Here is a 5,982-nt window from a genome sequence, read left to right as displayed (position 1 = left end):
TGTAGGGTACGGAATTACGCAACGACAATTTTACCAAAGTACGGTACGGTATAGTTCAGGTACGAAAAAAATGTGCAAATGCCGTACCGTACTACTTTACCTTAGGCATGGATATATTACTTCTGGTCTACGTTCAAAACAAGGGAACAGTATTAATTAATTATTAATAATAATATCCAGTAATACAGCATTTTTTTTTTTACTATTATTCTTAAAATCAGCGGCAGCAGCAGCAGCAGCAGCAGCAGCAGCAGCAGCAGCAGCAGTAGTAGTAATAGTAGCTATTACTATTTTTATATTAAGGTCAAATTTTTCTTTCTATCTTTAGTGACTATTGACTTAGGTTAGGAGTAAATGATTATGATTAATAGAGTGAGAGATATCTGCATGTATGGTGGAGTAGTAGAACGATAGACACTGTGATTGATGGTAAAGCTACTGTTATACTTGTGTTTGGTTACCTCCTTCGCAATCTTCATTTGGACTCAAGGCATCAGCCATATGCTTGTATTACGAAGGTGAAGAAGGGATGGCCGCCTAGGAACATAACTGTCGGCATGGTAGCAGAAATCCGTTTGTCACGCAACTTTTCAACTATTTTTTAGCAAAGAGAGAGCCGCCAATTGCCTACAGATTGGTTTGAATAGGTAACTGGTTATAGTTACTCTATGTGTTACAAATAAAAATTGAGCATTTTTACCGGACATTCATTAGAGTTAAAGCTTTGATTATGCCGAAAAATTATAGCAAAATCTCGTACTGATACCAGTCTTTATTACAGTGTTATTGACCAAAAACGTGACTGCACTGTTTGTGAAACCCACAGTAAGAGAGCTTTACCAGTTACAAATAAACATTACCTTTTATTCAGGCTTGGAGTAATTGTCATTTATCTGAAATGTTTTTAATTACATGTTTTAAAGTTAACTGTAATTGCGATTGTTTTTATTCATACTTTATGGTAATTTTAATGGTAATAGTAACTGAAATGTTCAAATAATAAAGTATTTTATTTGAAATTTTTATACTAGAGCAGCCCTCTTACTTTTCTTAAACTCATCTTAACCAAATGCAATAGAGATGTTTTGAGTCGCTAGCCAATTTATTTATTATATTATGAAGGGAGAATCTTAACAAGCCAGCTACCAATTCTAAAAAAAAATTTTTATTCCATTTATTTCCTTTTTTTGTGCAAAAGGTTTTGTGAAATTTTTTTCCAATATTTGAGTTTTGTATTTCAGTATTATTTTCTTATAATAAGCATAATAATTTTCAACACAATAAACATACTAACAATTTACTTAGGCAAATCATAGGATGTTAACGATAATTTCTGCAGGTCTGAAATATTTTAGATATGTTTGTTATGTTTGTTTTGTATTTATACTAAAGGTATTATAAGTTACAACTTACAATTGTTGCAGAAAGACTGTAAAAGGACACCAAACTCAAGTATAAAGTCTTTGCAACTATCTGCATTTTTTATAAGGAAATAGGTGTGCGAAATGTAATTGAATAATAAATTTTATATACGTATTTATAGCTGTGATTACAATTTTGAAATATTAAAATTGTGAAATTATACTAATGATTGTATTTGATATTGTTCCCCATCTTGTAATTGAAGTTGTAGTTGTAATTCGATAACAGATCAGGTAATTATGATTCTGATTGTAATAGACATATAGCAAACGTAATTACCCCTAACCTGCTTATATTACATAAGATATGCGACAGTAGCTACTTCATATGAAATGGATGAGGATAGAAATAATGGGAACGAAAATATGAAAAAAATTATGTATGCATGGGAGAAAACTGATTAGAAATTCAGTGATTTTTCCACTGCACTTCGGCTTCTCTCGGGGCACCTGTGAATTGTTCAATCTTTAATAAATCGACTTTATCTTTCTCGGGATCTATGGGGTTCATGTCTGCACCCTTATTTGGCCAGTCAACCAATTCAAATCCTCTCGACCTTGAAACCATTCGTTGGACTATTCTGGCCGTATGGATGGGGCAGCCGTCATGAATGAAAATGACAGGACTAGGTGGAAAGGAGTAGTTCCGCTGGTGAAGTGAAGGGAGGAAGAAATCCTGAAGAATTTTAACGTATTTTTCACTGGTGAAACCCTTCAGTCTTGGTGATATCACATATACCATGTAAGGAAATCCAGGCCCACACGTTTACTGTTACAAGCCACTCCTGGCCACTTCGTAAATGTTTCCTCGGTGGTATCTGAAGGAAAACGATCTGAATTTTTTACAATTTACGCGTTGCCTTCCGTAACAGGGAAAATAATGATATATCGTTTGGGGAAATGTAATGCTAAGTAACAACCCCTGTATTAAGATAATGTTTATTCATCTATGAGGATTAATACTTATTACAAGTTTGCCTCCTGCAACCTCTTATACACTAAAACAGCTCGAAACCTGATTAGTGGAATTCACGTTAAGAGAGGAACAGCACCACCTTTATTTAGTAAACAGTGTTTCAAACAGACAATTAACAATTTATCATTATGAAGACATACAGAATTTTAAATGTTAGCAATGACAGTAATGACCTGAGATGTTGCAATGCCAGTAACAGCCAATCAGTCAATCAGTCCCAGTGATCGTGTGATTTAATATATCACTTTGTTTAGTGATGACGATATCACTGTTACAGCGCCCCTATTACACGCTAACAAGTTTGTCACCCAATCATGTCTAGATTGAGGTGTTGTATAAATTTTGATAGGTTATCTGTCCTCTGCTAGAAGTATTCGTTATAGTCTCCAAATGAACAGCAACATATAGTTCTCTACGAGAAAGTGGGCTTTCAATACGTGCTGTTGCACAGCGTCTTGACGTCTCCCCTACAACAGTAAATAAATGGAAAAGGAGGCCACGCATCGCAGGAGACTGAAATTGACCGACTTTGGATAGCATTTATTTATTTAATTTATTTATCAATTTTTAAACTATATACCATATAAACCCGTGAATTAGGAAACCTGAATTACAGTTGCCTTGGTTCTGTTGAACTCTAATAGTGATTCTTTCTCTTTACTTCCCAGAATACCAAATAGCGTTCCCATAAGTAAACAGGCTATAATTAATCTTGATTATCTAGGTATCTGGATGTTAATTACGTATTTCAGTTCGAAGACCTCCACCACGAATGACCACCCGTTAGGATAACGACGACATTCGACGAGCAGCAGAAGATCCTTTTAACAATACTAATGCTATTCGTGAACGTCTGGTATTAAATGTTTCGGCTATGACGCACGAAGGAATACCTCCAAGAAGGAATTTCTCGCCGAACGGCATCGTGCTGATAGGCTTGCCTTTGTTCAACAGTTTGTTGGGGAGGATATGGAATTTTGTTCTCGAGTCGTATGCAGTGACGAAAGGTCTTTTACTAGCAGAAGTCACGGCAGAATACATAACTGAAGACCAAGTAATATAAGGTGAGTTTCTATAATCATTAATAACAGTCAGGCTATAATAATTATAAGCAAGGTAATATTATAATCAAAAGATAATTATTTTGTCAATAACCATGTATTTTCCGCTAATTGAATTATATTGCCACGAGAAGTGTGAAAATAAAAATTCTTCATTGGAAGCCCCCCATTAGTTCTACTATGGCCAGCTTTCAGGCATTAAGCAAATGCATTATTAATGTTATGAATAATCACGTAGGCAAACTTATTATATAGAGTTTAACCTGGTTACTGAATTAAAGAATATCATATCATAACGGACCGTTGCAGATCAAACTTAATGCAATTATAAGTATTAATCCTTGTAGATGAATAAACATTCTAAACTTATTTCATGGGTTGTTACTTAGCATTTTATTTCACCAAACGATATAGCCTTATTTTCCCTGTTACGAAAAGCAAAGCGTAAATTGTAAAAAATTAAGATTTTTTCCCTTTAGATACTCCAGAAGAAACATTTACGAGGTGACCAGGAATGGGGATGTCACAGTAAACGTGTGGGGCTGGATCTTCTTACATTGTTTGGATGATATCACCAGGATTGAGTGGAGGTTCACTGGTGAAAAACAGGTTGAAATTCTTCAGGATTTCTAACTGCTTTCACTTCAACAGCGGAGTTCTTCCTCCCCACCTGCTCCTGTCATTTTCATTCACGACCTCTGCCCCATCCATACGGCCAGAATAGTTCAGGAATGGTTTCAAGGTCGAGAAGATCTTCAATTGCTTGACTGGCCAAGTAAGGATACAGACATGAACTTCACTGAGAATATTTAGGCTAATTTGGTAAAATGTGTTTGGGATGCTGGGAGGGAGAGGGAGACAGATCAACTTATGGACCACTGGAACAATGGAAGCTTCTTCACAATCGCCCACCAGATTGTCAGAAACCATGAATCTTCTATGCCTAACAGATTGCAAGAAGTGATCGGAGCGCTTACAGTTCAGTTGCCCACGGGTTTCGTCTGCTATGGAATCGGCGGAGCAATACAAACAAGTGGCGGACGCTTTGTTTTGCGCCCGGTTTAAAAACCCCCGAAACCTATAAAAACGATAATGGGGGACCCTTTTGGGAACCGGGGTTTTGGGGTGGGGAGTACATGCGAGTAAATGAAAACGGTAAGGGGGGAGCCATTGGGAAACCGGGGTTTTTGGGTGAAACCCAGATGACGACAATGAACACGAAAACAACAAAACCCACTAAACTGTAGGAGACTCCTCCGTTCCAACTAAACTGTAGGAGCTCCGGTGATCGTAACCAAACGAACCAACCTAACCAAACTTAGGCCGCGTGCCCTTACCTGGCCGGGGGGCTTCGCCCCCCGGACCCCCCAGTATAGTATATTAACGTGATTTGCTACCTAACCAAGGAACCAACCTAACCCTAGTTAGTCTCCACCGTCCTTATCCTGGCCGGGGGATTCGCCCTGGACCCCCCCCATATAGTATATTAACAGTGATTGCTACTAACCAAAGAACCGACCTAACCAAACTAAGTCTGCATGTCCTTACCTGGCCGGGGGCGAACCTGTGTAGTAAGTTAACAATTATAAATATCTAACCAATATAACTTGTCCATACATATGGCTGGCACCCGTATATCCTTACTGATAACTAAGCAAAATGAATATTTTCCGAGAATACTTGGTTAAAGTCAAGGCCACGTTGTTTGCTCGAACACATGGACTGCGTTCGAACACGTGGACTTCTAGCGAACGCGAATGTTCGGATGTGTTGAGCGTGCCTGACTTCAGCATAGCGGAAATAACAATGGCGTGCTTAATTTGGGCAAAATAATTAAAATAACGTGCATTTACATTGATAACCTTACCTTGGAGATGTTGCTAGTCGTCCAATGATTGGCCGGCCCCTACCCCCCCAGAAATATAGAACTTAATAAGAGAAATCCGAGTCGTTAAAATCTTCTGGGTAGAGGATTTTTTTTTTTTTTCTTGGCGGGACGGTTGTTTTCCGAGATGACTGAACAAGGGGAATTTGTGGACGAGGCACGGGTGGAGGTGACGAATCCGTTTGTACAGCGGGAGCGACGTCTCGTGATTGTTTGTTTTCAGCGACATTGGCCTTCAATTTGGCGGGTGTTGAAACTACTTTATTTAATTGATATACACGTTTAATTAAATCTAAAAATGCTTTAAATGGACAATCAACTTGAGTTAGGTAACGTTTTTTTTACACAATACATAGCGAAATATGAATTATACAAATTTTTTACTGTACCACTTCTAGGTAAGACATTTCGTTTCAAAACCCGCCAAGTAGATTCTGTCGTGTGTCTCGTGTGGGTCTACAAAATGCAATGTGTGATTAATGTTTTTGTGTGATTTGAAATGTTGACTTAAAGTGTGATATGATTTCAGCAATCAGAATGACAATTTAATCAGGATGTATGTTATCAATTAAAATAGGAAGAAGTGTTTCTGTAGTCCTGTCTGGTACAACCTGAAAAAAATGTTCTTTTGTTGGCGGT

The 5,982-nt window shown here is 37.6% G+C and overlaps 1 long non-coding RNA gene across 1 annotated transcript in view; it reads right to left on the bottom strand.

The window, feature by feature from the left end:
* The window catches only part of LOC135194919 (uncharacterized), a 9,451-nt gene extending 3,692 nt beyond the window's left edge, over positions 1-5,759 (bottom strand). The window contains exon 1 of the long non-coding RNA XR_010310035.1: positions 5,326-5,759. This is a non-coding gene — a long non-coding RNA (uncharacterized LOC135194919). The remainder of the gene's footprint in view (positions 1-5,325) is intronic.
* Between the last annotated feature and the right edge of the window lie 223 nt (positions 5,760-5,982).

Source organism: Macrobrachium nipponense, chromosome 15 (assembly GCF_015104395.2).
Source record: "Macrobrachium nipponense isolate FS-2020 chromosome 15, ASM1510439v2, whole genome shotgun sequence".
In the NCBI taxonomy this organism is placed as follows: Eukaryota; Metazoa; Arthropoda; class Malacostraca; order Decapoda; family Palaemonidae; genus Macrobrachium; species Macrobrachium nipponense.
Note: the sequence above shows the minus strand (reverse complement) of the source record. Positions and strands in the feature narration are given on the sequence as shown.